This window comes from Oncorhynchus mykiss, chromosome 6 (genome assembly GCF_057628025.1).
Source record: "Oncorhynchus mykiss isolate SJ-2025 chromosome 6, ASM5762802v1, whole genome shotgun sequence".
Classification (NCBI taxonomy): domain Eukaryota; kingdom Metazoa; phylum Chordata; class Actinopteri; order Salmoniformes; family Salmonidae; genus Oncorhynchus; species Oncorhynchus mykiss.
Window position 1 is genome coordinate 34,096,535 of NC_143027.1, and position 20,095 is coordinate 34,116,629.

The 20,095-nt window shown below is 39.6% G+C and overlaps 1 protein-coding gene across 8 annotated transcripts in view; it reads right to left on the reverse strand.

Moving 5' to 3' along the window:
• Nucleotides 1-18,098, reverse strand: part of LOC110525827 (solute carrier family 23 member 2) — an 85,474-nt gene extending 67,376 nt beyond the window's left edge. For 2 of the 8 annotated variants that reach the window (XM_036979964.2, XM_090237715.1), the window contains exon 1: nt 17,191-17,993. The gene's annotated coding sequence lies outside the window, so the exon portion shown is untranslated. Of the gene's footprint in view, nt 1-17,190 lie in introns of all 8 variants that reach the window. The other 6 variants (XM_090237718.1, XM_090237717.1, XM_021606271.3 and 3 more) reach the window with 5 other exon arrangements.
• Nucleotides 18,099-20,095: the final 1,997 nt, after the last annotated feature.

A 20,095-nucleotide genomic window follows, 5' to 3' on the forward strand; every position in this document is an offset into this window, starting at 1 on the left:
GCAGGGTCCCTTTCACAAGGGAGACCTGCATATACAATTTCATAAGACAAAATCTAAATCAAATACAAACAATACAACACAAATATTCAAAAAATAAATTACATTCCTCAATAAGAGATGGTCCCTAATCAATATTTTTTTGTGCCTGAGCAGCACCAGAACATCCAACTGTAATGTATTTTGTAGTTGGTTCCAGCAATGAGGTGCTTGAAAACTACACTGAACAAAAATATAAATGCAACATGTAAAGTGTTGGTCCCATGTTTGATTTTCCATACGCACAAAAAGCTCAGAAATGTGTTTACATCCCTTTTAGTGAGCATTTCTCCATCCACCTGACAGGTGTGGCATATCAAGAAACTGATTAAACAGCATGATCATTACACAGGTGCATCTTGTGCTGGGGACAATAAAAATGCCACTCTAAAATATGCAGTTGTGTCACAAAACACAATGCCACAGATGCCTGAAGTTTTGAGAGAGTGTGCAATTGGCATGCTGACTGCAGGAATGTCCACCAGAGCTGTTGCCAAAGAATTGAATGTTCATTTTTATCCAACGTTTAAGAGAATTTGGTAGTACGTCCAACCGGCCTCACCTGCAGACCACGTGTAACCAAGCCAACCCAGGACCTCCTCATCCGGCTTCTTCACCTGCGGGATCGTCTGAGATCAGCCACCTGGACAGCTGAATCAGGGAAACTCATCTGCGTGCTATTCGTCCTCACCAGGGTCTTGACCTGACTGCAGTTCGGCGTCGTAACCTACTTCAAATGCTCACCTTCGTTGCCCACTGGCATGCTGGAGAAGTGCACTCTTCACGGAGAATCACGGTTTCAAAATGTACCAGGCAGATGGTAGACGTGGATGGCGTCATGTGGGAAAGTGGTTTGTTGACGTCAACGTTGTGAACAGTGCCCCATGCTGGTGGTGGGGTTATGGTATGGGCAGGCATAAGCTACGGACAATGAACACAATTGCATTTTATCGATGGCAATTTGAATGCACAGAGATACCATGATGAGATCCTGAGGACCATTGTCGTGCCATTCATATGCCGCCATCACCTCATGTTTCAGCATGATAATGCACGGCCCCATGTAACAAGGATCTGCTCACAATTTCTGGAAGCTGAAAATGTCCCAATTCTTCCATAGCCTGCATACTCACCAGACATGTTCACCTGCTGAGCATGTTTGGGATGCTCTGGATCAATGTGTACACCAGCGTGTTCCAGTTCCCGCCAATATCCAGCAACTTCGCACAGCCATTGAAGAGTGGGACAACATTCCACAGGCCACAATCAACAGTCTGACCAACTCTATGCAAAGGAGATGTGGCACATTGCATGAGGCAAATGGTGGTCACACCAGATACCGACTGGTTTTCTGATCCACAACCCTTTTTTAAGGTATCTGTGTCCAACAGATGCATATCTGCATTCCCAGTCATGGGAAATCCATAGATTTGGGCCTAATGAATTGTTTTAAAATTGACTGATTTCCTTATATGAACTGTTATATTTTGATTCAGTGTAAAAGTGGATATACCTAGTTCGGTGGAGACCCGAGGAACGTCAAGAGTTAAAAAACCTTGTGAAGGGGTTTGGTATTTTTATATTTTAACAGTGAAGTTGGAGCTTGTTTAGTACAGCTTTGTTAACAAAAGGGAATAATGAAGTGAGCTTTGGAAATGTTATGAGGACCAGACAACTTTTTGATATAGGATGCAGTAGAGTATTAAAACTGTCACCTGTGATAAAGCGAAGGGTGCTCTATGGTAGACTGCATCCAAAGTTTTAAAGTGGCTGCTGCAATCTGGTAAATGGTGTCACCATAGTCAAGAACTGTCAGGAAAGATGACTATACAATATGCTTCCTGCTATTTAGGGAGAGGCTAATCCTATTTCTAAAAAAGAAGCCCACTTTAAATCTCAGCTTTTTCACTAGCTCACCCGTATGTTTTTAAACATTACATTTTTGTTAATTCAAATGGCCAGATATTTATAGGCGGGAACCCGATCGATGGGAGAACCATCCAATTAATAAATATGTAGTCCATCTGAATTTGTTTTGTGAGAATTAGAAAAAAAAACATATCTAGTCTTTCCCGGATTAAGTACAAGTTAAACCAACCAGAGCTCTCTGTAAGGCAACAAAGTCAGATTGCAACTCTAACATAGCCTGGGCAACAGTTGGGGCAATGGCATACATAAGTGTCACCTGCATACATAAGAATATTACAAGTCAACAGATAAACCAATATTATTTATATAAATAGTTATGAGAACCCAATACAGACCCCTGCTATACACATCCATCTTTTGCACGTCTACCATTCCAGTGTTTAATTGCCATATTGTTATTACTTCGCCACCATGGCCTATTTTTGCCTTAACTCCCTTATTTGACCTTTGCACTCACTGTATATGGACTTTGTTTTTTTCTACTGTATTATTGACTGTATGTTTTGTTCATTCCATGTGTAACTCTGTGTTGTTGTATGTGTCGAACTGCTATGCTTTATCTTGGCCAGGTCGCAGTTGCAAATGAGAACTTGTTCTCAACTAGCTTACCTGGTTAAATAAAGGTTAAATAAAAATAAATAAAATAATACACCTTTAATATCCAGGAAACTACACTTGAGGCCTTCAGAAATCACACATTGCGTCTTATCTGACAGATCATTTTCAAACCACTTGCAAGAACCCTGATCCGGGCCTATTTCAGTCTTTGCATTATAATGTTATGGTCAACAGTGTCAAAGTCCTTGGAAACGTCTATAAATAAGGCAGCACAATGGCTTTTATGATCGAAGAAATGTAACACATCTAGAACAAGTGTAGCAACTGAAGCGGTGCCATGTCCAGGTCTAAAACCAGACTGGTGCACATTTAGAATAGAATGAGAAGAAGTTTAAAAAGTTATTAGTTGAGAGTAGGCCAAGGATTCCAAAACTTTGGAAAGGCAAGATAACTACCGTCCAATTTCCAAGTTCTCCTCCTTCAGGTAGGGGGAGGACATGTGCCTCTTTCCAGATCTTAGGGATAACACCTGAAATATAGGTTAATTATTCTGCAATAAGAGAGCCAAAGAGTTGCAGTAAAAAAGGATCAAGAGAATTACCCCCTGTGGATGTTTTTTTCCCACTGATTTTTAGCAATACACTTAGCACATCATAGATATAAAATGATTGAAATGAAAATAGACATTCTCTATCTGGGTGTGAATCATTCTCTACAGTCTGTTTCAAGGTGAATAAAGGACTCTCTACTGGAATTAGAGGAATTTTCAGAAACAACTATTTCAAAAAGATGGCCAGCTGAGGCAAAATGGTTATTAAAAGCACCACACATTTCCATTTGGTCTATTATGGGACCAGAGGCTGTCATAACCTGACTACTTTCCAGAAGTGGATTCCCACGATTCTCAAATACACAGTTCAGGAAGTATGTTGACTTTGCTTTTCTAACCAGAGACAGGTATCGATTTCTCAAATGTCTGCCAGTCAGAAGTAGTATCATTCAATCGAGCCTCAGCCCAAGCTAAATTTCTTTCCTGTAATTGTTCATACAATTCATGCGTGAACCAAGGGATTGATCTATCCTTCACGCGTAGTTTTTTTTATACCAAGTTTTTTCAAAATTTTAAACGGAGCATGCTTATTTACAACAGTTTTAACCCCCAAAGGCAGATGTTCAAGTCCCTGCGACAATCTAATTAGCATAATAATTTAAAAAATCCCATAAAAATCTGTCAGTTTAAACTAGAGAGATGTTTTTTTGCATTGGATGCGTCTCAATCCATCGCATCCGCCAATGGCGCACTTCTGTCTTCTCACAAAATCGTCTGTAGCGTTCGAACGGTTTGGCCTACAAAGTAGGGCTGGGCGATATGGGCAAAATATATTTACATTTTTTTTTTAATTATGAGGATATTTTATGTTTTTTTATTAATAAAAGTTCTAAATTTGCTTTATGAGTAGTGCATGACCCTAGGGTGGCAACACATACATTCTAAGTGATTTCCATTGGTCTTTCTCCATTCTGATTGAACAGTATAAAACAATTAAACTTCAACCCAAAAGGTGTCAATTTCTGCAAATGAAATCATTTCCACACTGCCACATAGGGCTGCACGATATCTGGGCCTTATTTTTAACCAAATGTTGCAATTTGACTTGCGATTTAGAGCAAAACACTTGGGTTAACTGTTGGAATCGTGGAAATAGAATGTCTATTCTAATTATGTAGTTAGAATATAATGGTGGGCACTTTTAATACAGTGTTGTTTGACATGACAACGAATGAAAATGCCAGGGAGGAGTTATTGTGACAGGGTATGAACTAGTGTTGATAGGTGTTTCCTAGGGGACCCTATAATCTGTGGCTACATTGTGTAGCTAACATATTCTTGCTTTGCGTATTCCTCTTTAAATTGATAAGATTCTGTTGCACAAACAATATGCTGATTTAGGTCTACACCATCACTAGTATTATCAGGCTGTATAGCTAGACGCTTGCTCTTACTCAGTACATTTATTAGCTAGCTAGCGATTAGCATTAGCGGCTAACAATTATTGTCTCACAAGATTTAGGAACAAACTAGCTGTTTGCTGATGTAAGAAATACAAGCTAATAGTGTAATTATAGAATGCTAGTAGATTTATATTAAAAAGCAAAGTGACAACTGCATCGTTGTCATCAACATTGTTACATATGCTGCATTGACCATGAAGACTGGACGCAAGTGTCTCGTGGTCGAGGAACAACAAATGCGCTCATTGAGTGAGACAGAAGCCGGGGCTAGGTCTGTGTGGAAAGTGGCATGGAGAGAGAGGGTGGAGAGAAATGACTCAAGTAGCGAAGTAATCTATAAAAATGGATGTTACAAACAGCCTATCACATTTAACAAACCAAACATTCAAGTACTGTTATAGAAGGTAAGGTAAAAACCCAAACCGGTCCGTGCATACATCGCAAAAAACTGTATAGTTGTTTTGCTCTAGGATGCCCACAGGCCTCACAAGACTTGTTCGATGTCCCCCCGGAACCAGTTGAAAAAACTGAATGTATGTATATATGTAGAAGGTATAGTGCCAAAAATAAGGGGTTAAATACATGTATAAATATGTTTTTTTTCTATTTTTTTCCCCCTATTTTTTTCCCTATCTCTCAGCTATAGGAGACACAGCAGTCCTCTCAAAAAAATCTAAAGGATGTTTGTTCTGTTGTTCCATGTAGTGAATCTGTTATTCAATGTGTTTGTATGGGCTAACAGCAGTAAGGCCAAAATAATTGTTCATAAAAAGAAATACAAATGTTTTTTTATTTTTTATACTTCAAGTGGTTTTAAAATTCAAAATCAAATAGCAAAATGATCCTTGGTATGACCGTCTTAAAACAATTCCATATAGCTTAGTAGAGCTTAGAAACACATTACCGAGTACCACTATCCATATTTTCAAGAATAGGGGTGGCTGCATCATGTTATGGGCATGCTTGTAATCGTTAAGGACTGGGGAGTTTCAGGAGAAAAAAGAAATGGAATGGACAGGCAAAATCCTAGTGGAAAACCTGGTTCAGTCTGGCTTCCACCAGACACTGGGAGATGAATTCACCTTTCAGCAGGACAATAACCTAAAACCCAAGGCCATATCTACACTGTTGTTTACCAAGAAGACATTGAATGTTCCTGAGTGGCTTGAAAATCTACAGCAAGACCTGAAAATGGTTGTCTAGCATGGATCAACAACCATTACGACAGAGCTTGAAGAATTTTGAAAAGTATAATTTTGTACAATCTAGGTGTGGGAAGCTTAGAGACAGCTGTAAGCACTGCCAAAATGTGCTTCAACAAAGTATTAGCAAATGGAGGTGAATGAGTTATTTCTGTATTTAATTTTTAGATCAATTTGCAAACATTTCTAAAAACATGTTTTCACTTTGTCATTATGGGGTATTGTGTGTAGATGGGTGTTTAAAAATATATATATTTTGAATTCAGGCTGTATTTGGCTACGGTGCATGTAAACGTCCAACTTCAACTGTATTTCTATGGGCACAAGTACAGTTCATGACACAAACTGTTCACAGCCCTCTTGTTGGTGGAGATACAGTGCCTTGCGAAAGTATTCGGCCCCCTTGAACTTTGCGACCTTTTGCCACATTTCAGGCTTCAAACATAAAGATATAAAACTGTATTTTTTTGTGAAGAATCAACAACAAGTGGGACACAATCATGAAGTGGAACGACATTTATTGGATATTTCAAACTTTTTTAACAAATCAAAAACTGAAAAATTGGGCGTGCAAAATTATTCAGCCCCTTTACTTTCAGTGCAGCAAACTCTCTCCAGAAGTTCAGTGAGGATCTCTGAATGATCCAATGTTGACCTAAATGACTAATGATGATAAATACAATCCACCTGTGTGTAATCAAGTCTCCGTATAAATGCACCTGCACTGTGATAGTCTCAGAGGTCTGTTAAAAGCGCAGAGAGCATCATGAAGAACAAGGAACACACCAGGCAGGTCCGAGATACTGTTGTGAAGAAGTTTAAAGCCGGATTTGGATACAAAAAGATTTCCCAAGCTTTAAACATCCCAAGGAGCACTGTGCAAGCGATAATATTGAAATGGAAGGAGTATCAGACCACTGCAAATCTACCAAGACCTGGCCGTCCCTCTAAACTTTCAGCTCATACAAGGAGAAGACTGATCAGAGATGCAGCCAAGAGGCCCATGATCACTCTGGATGAACTGCAGAGATCTACAGCTGAGGTGGGAGACTCTGTCCATAGGACAACAATCAGTCGTATATTGCACAAATCTGGCCTTTATGGAAGAGTGGCAAGAAGAAAGCCATTTCTTAAAGATATCCATAAAAAGTGTTGTTTGAAGTTTGCCACAAGCCACCTGGGAGACACACCAAACATGTGGAAGAAGGTGCTCTGGTCAAATGAAACCAAAATTGAACTTTTTGGCAACAATGCAAAACGTTATGTTTGGCGTAAAAGCAACACAGCTGAACACACCATACCCACTGTCAAACATGGTGGTGGCAGCATCATGGTTTGGGCCTGCTTTTCTTCAGCAGGGACAGGGAAGATGGTTAAAATTGATGGGAAGATGGATGGAGCCAAATACAGGACCATTCTGGAAGAAAACCTGATGGAGTCTGCAAAAGACCTGAGACTGGGACGGAGATTTGTCTTCCAACAAGACAATGATCCAAAACATAAAGCAAAATCTACAATGGAATGGTTCAAAAATAAACATATCCAGGTGTTAGAATGGCCAAGTCAAAGTCCAGACCTGAATCCAATCGAGAATCTGTGGAAAGAACTGAAAACTGCTGTTCACAAATGCTCTCCATCCAACCTCACTGAGCTCGAGCTGTTTTGCAAGGAGGAATGGGAAAAAAATTCAGTCTCTTGATGTGCAAAACTGATAGAGACTTACCCCATACGACTTACAGCTGTAATCGCAGCAAAAGGTGGCGCTACAAAGTATTAACTTAAGGGGGCTGAATAATTTTGCACGCCCAATTTTTCAGTTTTTGATTTGTTAAAAAGGTTTGAAATATCCAAAAAATGTCGTTCCACTTCATGATTGTGTCCCACTTGTTGTTGATTCTTCACAAAAAAATACAGTTTTATGTCTTTATGTTTGAAGCCTGAAATGTGGCAAAAGGTCGCAAAGTTCAAGGGGGCCGAATACTTTCGCAAGGCACTGTAATTTTGCAGGTTTAAAGCTTATTTCCTTCAATTGTACACATTTTGTCATGGGATGCAAAAACATTTTGCCGTTTTAAAGCAAATGTTCTTGCAATTCTATACATTTTGCCATGTCTGTGTATTCATGTGATATTTGAGAAACATAAAAATTACAACATTATTTAAAGGCTAAAAAACGTTAGCTGACATGGGCTAGTTGATCTGGACATTCCGGATTAGTTATAAATAGCTCTCTAACGTATGCAATGACTAACATGACAAGAAGAACTGATGATGCACTACCCAATTTAAAAATTGCACCTTGTGCATTCTACTATTACAGCTTCCCTTTTGCTGGGAGAGTTCCAAACTGTGCCCCCCCCCACTGTTTGGGAACCACTGGTTTAGTACATTGACAAGATAACATTATACTTTTTTTACGCAGGTGTTGTAACTTGGAATTCATATTCATGGCTTATTGATTTTATTTATATTTTTTTACGTAAAATGCTTGCTGGGCATAACATACATATAACCAGAGACAGCAAAGTTTGTGTGATATATTACGTCCTTGTATGGTGTTTCTCGCATGGTATGACAGCAGGGGGAAAAGGGGGGAATTGCAGGGCTTCTACTTTTATCATCTAAGAAATATAGCTAGTCAATCACTGACCTGGAGAAGGTTATACGTTTTTATTTCCTCATGCCTAGATTACAGTAACTATTTGTATATACTAGAGGTCGAGCAATTAATCGTAATGGCCGATTAATTAGGGCCGATTTCAAGTTTTCATAACAATCGAAATCGGTCATTTTGTACACCGATTTTGCAGATTTTTTTTTTACACCTTTATTTAATCTTTATTTAACTAGGCAAGTCAGTTAAGAACACATTCTTATTTTCAATGATGGCCTAGGAACGGTGGGTTAACTGCCTTGTTCAGGGGCAGAACGACAGATTTTTACCTTGTCAGCTCAGGGATTTAATCTTGCAACCTTACGGTTAACTAGTCCAACGCTCTAACCACCTGCCTCACGAGGAGCCGCCTGTTACGCGACTGCAGTAAGAAGCCAAGGTAAGTTGCTAGCTAGCATTAAACTTAATCAATCATAATCACTAGTTATAACTACACATGGTTGATGATATTACTAGTTTATCTAGCGTGTCCTGCTTTGCATATAATCGATGCAGTGCGCATTCGCGAAAAAGGACTGTCGTTGCTTCAACGCGTACCTAACCATAAACATCAATGCCTTTCTTAAAATCAATACACAGAAGTATATATTTTAAACCTGCATATTTAGCTAAAATAAATCCAGGTTAGCAGGCAATATTAACCAGGTGAAATTGTGTCACTTCTCTTGCGTTCATTGCACGCAGAGTCAGGGTATTTGCAACAGTTTGGGCCGCCTGGCTCATTGCGAACTCATTTGCCAGAATTTTACCTAATTATGACATAAAATTGAAGGTTGTGCAATGTAATAAGGAATATTTAGACTGATGGATGCCACCCGTTAGATAAAATACGGAACAGTTCCGTATTTCACTGAAAGAATAAACGTCTGGTTTTCGAGATGATAGTTTCTGGATTCAACCATATTAATGACCTACGGCTCGTATTTCTGTGTGTTATTATATTATAATTAAGTCTATGATTTGATAGAGCAGTCTGACAGCGATGGTAGGCAGCAGCAGGCTCGTAAGCATTCATTGAAACAGCACTTTCGTGCTCTGCTGTTTATGACTTCAAGCCTATCAACTCCCAAGATTAGGCTTGTGTAACCAATGTGAAATGGCTAGCTAGTTAGTGGGGTGTGTGCTAATAGCGTTTCAAATGTCACTCGCTCTGAGACTTGGAGTAGTTATTCCCCTTGCTCTGCATGGGTAACGCTGCTTCGAGGGTGGCTGTTGTCGATGTGTTCCTGGTTCGAGCCCAGGTAGGAGCGGGGAGAGGGACGGAAGCTATACTGTTACACTGGCAATACTAAAGTGCCTATAAGAACATCCAATAGTCAAAGGTATATGAAATACAAATGGTATAGAGATAATATAGTATTTATAGGACTATTTAACTACAACCTAAAACCTCTTACCTTGGAATATTGAAGTCTCATGTTAAAAGGAACCACCAGCTTTCATATGTTCTCATGTTCTGAGCAAGGAACTTAAACGTTAGCTTTCTTACATGGCACATATTGCACTTTTACTTTCTTCTCCAACACTTTGTTTTTGCATTATTTAAACCAAATTGAACATGTTTCATTATTTATTTGAGGCTAAATTGATTTTATTGATGTATTATATTAAGTTAAAATAAGTGTTCATTCAGTATTGTTGTAACTGTCATTATTACAAATAAATAAAATACATTTTTAAATATATATATATATATATATAAAAATTAAATATTTTTAAATTTTTTAAAATCGGCCAATTAAATCGGTATCGGGTTTTTTTGTCCTCCAATAATCGGTATCGGCGTTGAAAAATCATAAATCGGTCGACCTCTAGTATATACACCAGGAAATGTAACCACATCACAACTGCTTCTCTACACTGGCTACCGGTAACCTTTTAGAATAGATTTTCAAATGCCATTTATCATGTTTAAGTCTAAGCTTGGTTTAACCCCATCCTACTGTAGATCTCAGATCTTATATCTTCCTACGAGCCAAGACGGTGATGTAAAGTGAACTCAGAAATATTTAAAAAAAGACTGACTTGTGTAGCCTGGTCTTTGAACATGTTTCCGCCCTGCTTGGATGTGATATCGTGTTCCCCAGGATCCTGCGGTGAATAAAGAAACTTCTTGATTGTACAGAGAAGTGTCTGAGTGATCAGTCATCTTCAATTGGTAATCCTGAATATCTGGAAACAGAACAGCTGGAGACAGCTACAACACATGGTCAACAAAAAACCCACATCACTCCACAGAGACAGAGCTGGAAAGACTTGTGTGGGCCAGCGTGGGACAATCTAAAGAAGGATATCCTGTTGATCCCAGACTGAGGTGGAAACAAACATCACTTCAAGGGGCAATCATTAGTTGCTTCATCCAATTTTGGACTTATAAATTAATGAAATGTACCCATTCATTCTTGAAGAATATGACTTATAAATGTCTTGTGAGCTTAGTTCAACTGTCACACCCCTTCAGAACCCAGAATATAAGCTTGTTTTACTCCAATTTTTGTAAAGAGTAAATGTAACATGGTTAAAACTATAATTTTGACATCATGGATTGTCAGTCGTGGCATCCATAGCTCCTTTGACTTTGAGAGCGGTTACATTTCTCCAGCCCAATCCTCCGGTTCACACCGTGGTGGGGAGTCCACTTTGTTATTGTTTCAACTGCTGATTGCAGCTTTAACCAATAGTATCAGTATGGCTACAGCTGTGAGGAGGTGGTAATCGATTTCATTTCACCATTCTGTAATAAAATGCACATTATTGTTCAATTAAAAACGTTATCGAGAGATGACTGCCATAATCTACGGCCCCATTCATGTTTGACTGGAAGGTGTCTAGAAATGAGTTTGAAAAGAGAGACTTAATTATTGGCCTATCTATTGCCTTCGCTCTACGTTACATAGGTTCATCAGAAAGACAACTACGCCACGTGATCTCTGGTGTCTGGGATGTGAGTGAATACCCTCGGCACCGTCACAGCTGGAGCATGTTGAGTAATAGAAACGGTGTGAAGAATACGCAGAATAATGTGACGCGTTTGATTTCACGTTCACCTGTTACACATGGGTGTTTATTGTGGAGTTATCCACATTGTCTCTTCTCCCACAAAATAAGTATCGGAACCAGCTGGTTAATCGCAAAAGGTTATGTAAATTTAGCCTTAACACTAACTTCATCCAGACCGCAATTATTCACCCAAATTCAAATGTTAGAATATAACACTATGGCCATTACCATCTAATCATCATGTCCAACAAACTACTTGTGAAGTTTAATACAGAATTGAATGGTGCTCAGGTTTTTCTTTATCAACACTATACTACTGTAGGCCTACCTACGTGTCCTATACAAACGATTATAGGTTTAGATTGTCAGCAGTTTAGCCAAAGTCCTTGCCTCATCAAAAAGTTTAAATAAAACAAGGTGAATGTACACTTGAATATTTACATTAGGTGTAAATATTCTCACGCATAAATACAGTGAGTTAATCTGATCTCATGGATTATTTGAGAATGGATTGGATTCCTTAGTCATCTAGTTTCCATTTAGTCCCCAGATACAGTTTGCAACACCTATAGGTCTACTTTTATGAAATGTAAGATTTATTTTCTTGATTAATTGTAGACATTCTAACGCCGTAGCCTACCCTATTCATTGACCAGTGGCTGTTAAAATAACAGGTAGGCCTATTATTATTAGGCTATTAAAGTAGGCAAATTAGTGTCGAGGGTAGAACCCTCATGGTGCTCCTGACGACCGACCTCTAAAAACTGCCACTTGGGAGGGCCTGTTGCTTGGCGAACCCTCCCAGGTCCCAGCCCACCAGGAATTCATTGTGTGTGTGTGTGTGTGTGTGTCCAAGAAAAAATATTTTTTAAACTAGTCAGCTGGAATGCTAGGCTATTGCTCTATGTCAGCCGTTATAGTCTGCTTGGCAGTGGGAGAAGATGATACTTTCAGGCCAATTATCCATAACAGTGCCCCACAAATCTGAGCAATCTAACTGTGGTATACTTGATTCCCATGTTGGCCTAATATTATTATTAATATTATTAAGTAATTGGTTATTCATTTGTGTTTGTTTTAGTGAGCGACACTGGCGTCCTGAATGTAATAGTAGTAGGGCTAATTAATAGGCCTATCGTGTCGCATGCGTAATTGCGCCTTAGTGTCACCGGATCCACCGCTGATGACTTACGTAAAATAAATCATGCTTTTTCTACCTGAATTTCATGAGTTTCAGCTTCTGATTATCAAAAAGACACAGGTTTCAAAGTTCAACATTGTCAAGAAACTTAACGCATGAATGGTCAACGAATTACACAAAATATCACATATTTTAGTAGAAAAACCCTTAGGATTGATAATGGAACAGGTGGAGGATTAGTCGTTGACGTAGGCTAGTCAGGTGGAACGCAACCGACCTCGGACCAGGCCCACATCCCCAGGCCGGAATTGTGCTGACCACCCCCCACCTGCAAGACCAGGTCCTTTACAGGAGATGGTCCGTTCCCCACTAGAAAGTCAGCCCTAGGGCACGGCCCTGGGTTTAACTGGCCTTCCCAGCGGGGCAGAAGGGAGGCGAGCGGGGTGGATGCGGGTCGGTGGTATAATACATCATAGGAAGGTGAGAGCTGCTTATAGGCCTATACCAAGTGTAATTTAAGGAAATTAGGTAGGCCTACGGCAAAAGGGCAGGTTGTAGGGAGATGGTGGAGTGGCTAGAAAAGTGGGGTATAGAGCAGAGGTAGGCCTATGGTAAGGAAGCATAGTGTGATCAAATCTGAGCTATCCATGTCCAACGTGAACTGGGTACGGGGAGCTGTCCTTACAGCACACTTCTTGCAGCACTGTCCAATGGAGGTGGCCGCAGGGCAATAGTATAAGCTCCAATCATAAAGCGTGTGCCACTGACATAGGAGAAAGTACAACGCTAGGCTTGGTTGCCAATGGTTTGTCTTAAACCTTTTGTTTGCCGTGCCTCTTAAGTATTTGTTAAATGCCTTCATTTATCATCTCGGGACACACCTGAGATTGGAGTCTGATCTATGAGACTTTTTATTAACTGTAATGATTTGCCGTTTCATTTATCCTAACTACGCACCAGCCACTACGACCAGAGCCATGTCGTGTGCACAAGAGGAGAGCTTCGTTCGGCAGTCAGAAATATATTAACATAGAACCCAATGTCTTGAAGGGAAAGGTAGGCTTAAGTGCAGGTTAAAAGATAGAATTCCGGCAGGAGTAAACTAGAACGAGGAAGTAGCCAAGAATCAATAGAAAGAGAAGCATCCAGGAGCCAGTTGAAAGAGGGGGCGGGAAGAACATCCCCGGATGCGGGTCGCAGTCAGACTATATTGGTCTGAGACCCACTGCAGCACAAGTCAACCGGGTGGCCCAGCTCTCACACTAGTAATAATATTCATTATTAATAACGGTAGGCTACAGGCTTAATAGCCAAATCCCCATGAAACAGCTGTGGAGGCAAAGTTAAGCCATTATGTTAAACATTTTATTTGAGAATGTGATTTAAATAACACCTAAAACACAATTTGTAAGCTACATTAATGAAGGGGATCAGAGGGGAGCATATCCTCTCTCACACTCACGCACTCCCCGTGGCGAGAGAGCGTGCATGGTTCATATTGATCATAATGACATAGCCTAACTTGTGCAGCCTAACCTACAAACCAAAGGTTCTGCTGGAGCCTTTAATTGTGTAGAAATCGCCATAGATTATAGGCTACGAATAACTTTTTGGTAACCGGAGGACAAAACAAATCTTTCTTCCTCATGTTGGCTCACGCAAGTGACGCACACACACACACATTCCTCCAAGCATTGTTTCCAGGACAACCATGGTAATAAATCTCACCCTAAAAATCAGATGCAATCCCTACATGGTGATTGATGGATGGATATCGATGAATAGTCCTTCTTATGTAACAACAAATTTTAACACACACACGTTATAAGATGAAGGGAAGGGGGAGAGGTAAAATGACTATTTTTTCTATATTTTAGAGTCTATATTTTACAGAAATGAAGGCATATATATATATATATATATATATATATATATATATATATATATATATATATATACACACACACACACACACACACACCTTTCAATTATATATATTATATACACACACACAGTTTTTTATTATTATTTCCCATTCTAAAACTAGTAATAATCAAAGGCTTTGGTTTCTAGTCAAACAGATGGAAGAGAGGTCTCGAAAAATATCTACCAGAAGAAGTCTTAAAAATGTATTTGAAATACAGTACCTGTCAAAAGTTTAGACACACCTACTCATTCAAGGATTTTACTTTATTTTTACTATTTTTTACTTTGTAGAATAATAGTGAAGACATCAACACTGAAATAACACAAATTGAATTATGTAGTAAGCAAAAAAGTGTGAAACAAATCAAAATATATGTTATGTTTGAGATTCTTCAAATTAGCCACCCTTTACCTTGATGACAGCTTTTCACATTCTTGACATTCTCTCAACCAGCTTCACCTGGAATGCCTTTCCAACAGTCTTGAAGGAGTTCGCACATATGCTGAGCACTTGTTGGCTGCTTTTCCTTCACTCTGCGGTCCAACTATTCCCAAATCTCATCCCATCCCAAACCAGCTTCATGAGGTAGTCACCTGGAATGCATTTAAATTAACAGGTGTGCCTTGTAAAAAGTTAATTTGTGGAATTTCTTTCCTTCTTAATATGTTTGAGCCAATCAGTTGTGTTGTGACAAGGTAGGGGTTGTATACAGAAGATAGCCCTATTTGGTTAAAGACCAAGTCCATATTATGGCGAGAACAGCTCTAATAAGCAAAGACAGTCCATCATTACTTTAAGACATGAAGGTCAGTCAATACAGAATATTTCAAGTTATTTGAAAGTTTATTCAAGTGCAGTCGCAAAAAACATCAAGCGCTATGATGAAACTGGCTCTCATGAGGACCACCACAAAAAAAAAAAGACCCAGAGTTACCTCTGCTGCAGAAGATAAGTTCATTACCAGCCTCAGAAATTGCAGCCCAAATAAATGCATCACAAGTAACAGATATCTCAACATCAACTGTTCAGAGGAGACTGCGTGAATCAGGATTTCATAGTCGAATTGTTGCAAAGAAACCACTCATAAAGGACACCAATAAGAAGGCTTGCTTGGGCCAAGAAACACAAGCAATGGACATTAAACTGGGGGAAATCTGTTCTTTGGTCTGATGAGTCCAAATTTGAGATTTTTGGTCCCAACCGCTGTGTCTTTGTGAGATGCTGAGTAGGTGAACGGATGATCTCTGCATGTGTAGTTCCCACCGTGAAGCCTGGAGGAGGTGTGATGGTGCTTTGCTGGTGACACTGTCTGTGATTTATTTAGAATTCAAGGCACACTTAACCAGCATGGCTTCCACAGTATTCTACAGCGATACGCCATCACATCTGGTTTGCGCTTAGTGAGACTATCATTTGTTTTTCAACATGACAATGAACCAACACACCTACAGGCTGGCTGTGTAAGGGCTATTTGACCAAGAAGGAGAGTGATGGAGTGCTGCATCAGATGACCTGGCCTCCACAATCACTTGACTTCAACCCAATTGAGATGGTTTGGGATGAGTTGGACCGCAGAGTCAAGGAAAAGCAGCCAACAAGTGCTCAGCATATGTGGGAACTTCGTCAAGACTGTTGGAAAAACATTCCAGGTGAAGCTGGTTGAGAGAATGCCAAGAGTGTGCAAAGCTGTAATCAAGGCAAAGGGTGACTACTTTGAAGAATCTCATATATAAAATATATTTAGATTTCTTTAACACTTTTTTTAGTTACTACATGATTCCATATGTGTTTTCGTAGTTGTGATGTCGTCACTATTATTCTACTATATAGAAAATAAAGAAAAACCCTTGAATGAATAGGTGTGTCCAAACTTTTGACTGGTACTGTAAATCAAAACACAATAATGTTGAAGTTAAGACCCTTGGAAACGAATAACATTTATATTTAATTTTACTGATAACAGTTGTGTTTATGATTTATTAAGCAATTAAAAGGTGTAAATCGGAAACCGCAGTTAGGTCACCAGCTACTGTCCTCCCTTCCACTGGCATTCTGTTATTGACAGAATTGTGAAAACAGTCTTCTCTCTCTCACACACACTCAAAGTAGAGTAGTGTATAGGTCTGTACAGTAAAGCACACTAGGGAACAATGTACTGTGCTCTACTGCGATGTCCAAGCAGCCCATTATTTATGCAGACATCATTGAATCTCAATTCAGAGTAGATGTTGAACAGAGTTTTTGCAAAACTTGGTCACATAAAAAGGGCCATTTTACTGTCATTGTGTTACAAAACTTTACATCTGCACTGTTTTTCAAGTATATGGGTTGTTTTATGTGGACATTTTTGAAAGTAGTCCTTATGCATAGAGTTGTATGGTTTGTTTAACTTTGCCAAAAATCGTAGTCTCAGCGTCATTCTGTTACCATGAAATTGCCTATATGCTAATCAATAGAAAGCAATTACTCATACTATTCCACTGCGCATCTCTTATCATTAAATTATGAGGCCCTCTGATTATGAGCATGCATTGCTATAGACATGATCCTTCTGCTCCCTCCGCGTTTGCTATTGGTCCATCCTCGGATGTTGTATATCTCCCTCTCTCTGTCACACTGTAGCTAGCTATGGCGTCATATTCCCCATCACGAGAATGATGCAAATACTGCTAGTGAGCACCAAACAGCTGGTTCCCAGGTAAACACTCACCTGTCCTGGGGAAGGAACACCGGCAGGACCCGTTTCCCTTCAGGGTTATGGTAAAGTCCCCGTGGCGGTGCTGGTGAGGTTAGGGTTGGTTAGGGGTGATACAGCCAAAGGTAGGTTAAACCCGAACAACAACCTTCAAATGACGCCGAAATGAGCGTTAGATGTGTGTTGGTCCAGTTCTTAGTAGGTAGAAAATAACTATTCATGTAGTCTCCTGCGCCAGTGTTTGGGGCTGTCAGACAGCAATGTCTGTAGATACAGAAAGAGTGTGTATTATGTAGTCTACAGATAGGCACGGGGTTGACTGGACACATAACAGCGCATGCTCAGATAGGCCCTGACGTCACGCCCTTCCTCTTTGTGCTTACTGCCACGTTCATGACAACCGGGAACTCAAAAACTTCTGACTTACGACTTTAGTGCGTTCAAGACAACTGGGAATAAAATGAGGTCAAATCATGACGTCAGTGATCTTCAGGTCGGAAAGTCGGGGCTCTATAAATATACCCGTGTTTCCGACTATGAATTCCGAGTTGGCTGACCGTTCAAAAGATTTATCCCAGTCGGAGCTCGTACACAGTTGTCTTGAACAAAACTGAAGTCGGATATTTCCGAGTTTCCAGGTTTTAGAACGCGGCAAAATTCAATGTGTTCTGGGCACGCCGGTTCCAGAAGCCTACCCTTCCTCTTTCTCTCAATGTTTCTCCTCCAATCTCCCCCTCTTTCTCAGTGCTCTCGTTTCGACAAGCTTATCCCTGTTTTTATGAACACAAAATGTCGTCTTCCACTTTCTCCCTGGTTCTGTGGATATTTGCACCGTTCCATACTCACATCTAGTGGTATTCTAGGCGTATCGCAGCAACACAGTTCTTCAAGACCCATGCTCCACAAACATAGACATGCTGCCCAAATATATAACCCAAATAATTACATATCCAAAACAAGACCAAGAGGGGGGGGGGGGGGGGGGGGGGGGGACAATAATGGTTTAATGTAGGCCTTCTAAAAAACGGTCTCCAGATTGCATTGTAGACTGAAGTACTGCAATATTGTGCAGTCATCTCACTGTTGAAATGTGAACTGTGCCAATATTAACCAGTTTCCTGATAATTCAATCTCTCTATACTGCATGTATGCATGTCTGTCTGTCTGCCTGTCTGTCTGCATAGCAGCAGGATTTTGTTTTGAGTATGGGGTGCTGAGTGCAGGGGGTTGGGGGGAAAAAAATCCCCTTTATAATAAAGAATTTGCAGGCCAACAATAAAATACAATTCCTAATGTGATGAGTAACCTAAGCATAGGACATGATTCGGTAACAGTAGTCACTGTAGCCTAAAGTAAATTGAAATACATTTGTCAAAAGTATACAATTACTCCCGTCTATACAGAAAGAAAGAAAATAATTAAAAATACTTCACCAGAGAGCATGACTTAGCCACAGGGGATAATTTGCTTCTTTTAAAGCTGTGGATTGTTTCAAATCACATATACATGCCTAATTGGGAATCCCGCAATTTGGGCAGCGAGCTTGGCAATATAGGCCTAGCTGATTATTGAGATGCGGCTGTCAGTAAAAAGCAATCACATCTAAAATGTGTGTAAAGATGATGTAAAGATGATGTGCCTTCAGTATCATTTGAAATGTTGAGACAAGAAGAAGGGGAGGGATGTGTGGCGAAGATGTTGGCACATCTCTCTCCAGAATGCACCCAGCTGTCTCCCACCAATTCTTGCGCATTCATTGTTTTATTGTGTTAACTGTTTGCCCTTTGATTGTTTATTTTTTATAAATTCCCCATTACATACCGTATGTTACTAGTAGTAAATGTACTGTTATTGGTTACATTCATTTCTGGTAGCTCTTTCCTGCAGTCAAAGGACCAAATCTCCCTCTAGTGGCCTCATGGGTGGAATGTTATTCATATCGTTCATCATTTTATAATTAATAAACATTTCAAAAAACCCGCAGAAAATCTGGTGTCTCTGTGTCAAACGGGTTTTGTTAATATTTCAGTCTTCTGTGATGTATATAACATGTAATATTGGACTGCAAACTCAAAATTGAATACATTTAAACTCTATATCTGACATGGTACAGGTGTCTTCTTTTTTAAGCCCATAACCATGTGTATGAGGTGTATACCTCTGTTTCAAAGTAGATTTGTTAAGACTACCAAGAATCCCGCTGTGTGACCCTGATTTAACCCACTGCAGTAAAACGTTAATACTTTACCTGAAGTCAGTTGCCTATTTGGCCTGTAGTATGTTACTGCATAGACCTTTCCTGCAGTCAAATGACCTAGTGGCCTCATGGGTGGAATGTTATTCATAACATTTTATAGTTAATAAACATTAAAAAAAATTAAACGCTGAAAATCCTGTGTTTCTATGTTAAACGGTTTTGTTATATTTCAGTCTTAAATTATGTATATAAAGTATAATATTGGGATGCAAATTCAAAACTAAATACATTTCAACTCTATATCTGCCATGGTTCATAACCATGTGTGTGAGGTGTATACTTTTGTTTCAAAGTACTTTTGTTTCAAAGTTCAAACACTGTGTGACCCTGATTTAGCCCTCTGCATTAAAAGTTCACCTGAGGTTGATTGATTTTTAAGTGTGAGGTCTTATCTAGAATCCTAGATCAGGCATGATATTCAGCCTGGCAACCCTCCGATTGCAGGCCCACATCGTTAACCTAGGTTATCCTCCTAGCTTTCGCCCTTCTGTTTCTCAATGTGAAAGTCCAACTTCCTCATAGTGGTGCTCTTCGTCGGCATCAAGTGGTGATATTCTCATGTTATGCAACAATATCACATCTTATCACATTCCATTTGTTTTCATCTCGTCATCACATTACTCTGCTCATCTCCAATTCCCTTCCACCACAATAAGCAATAAC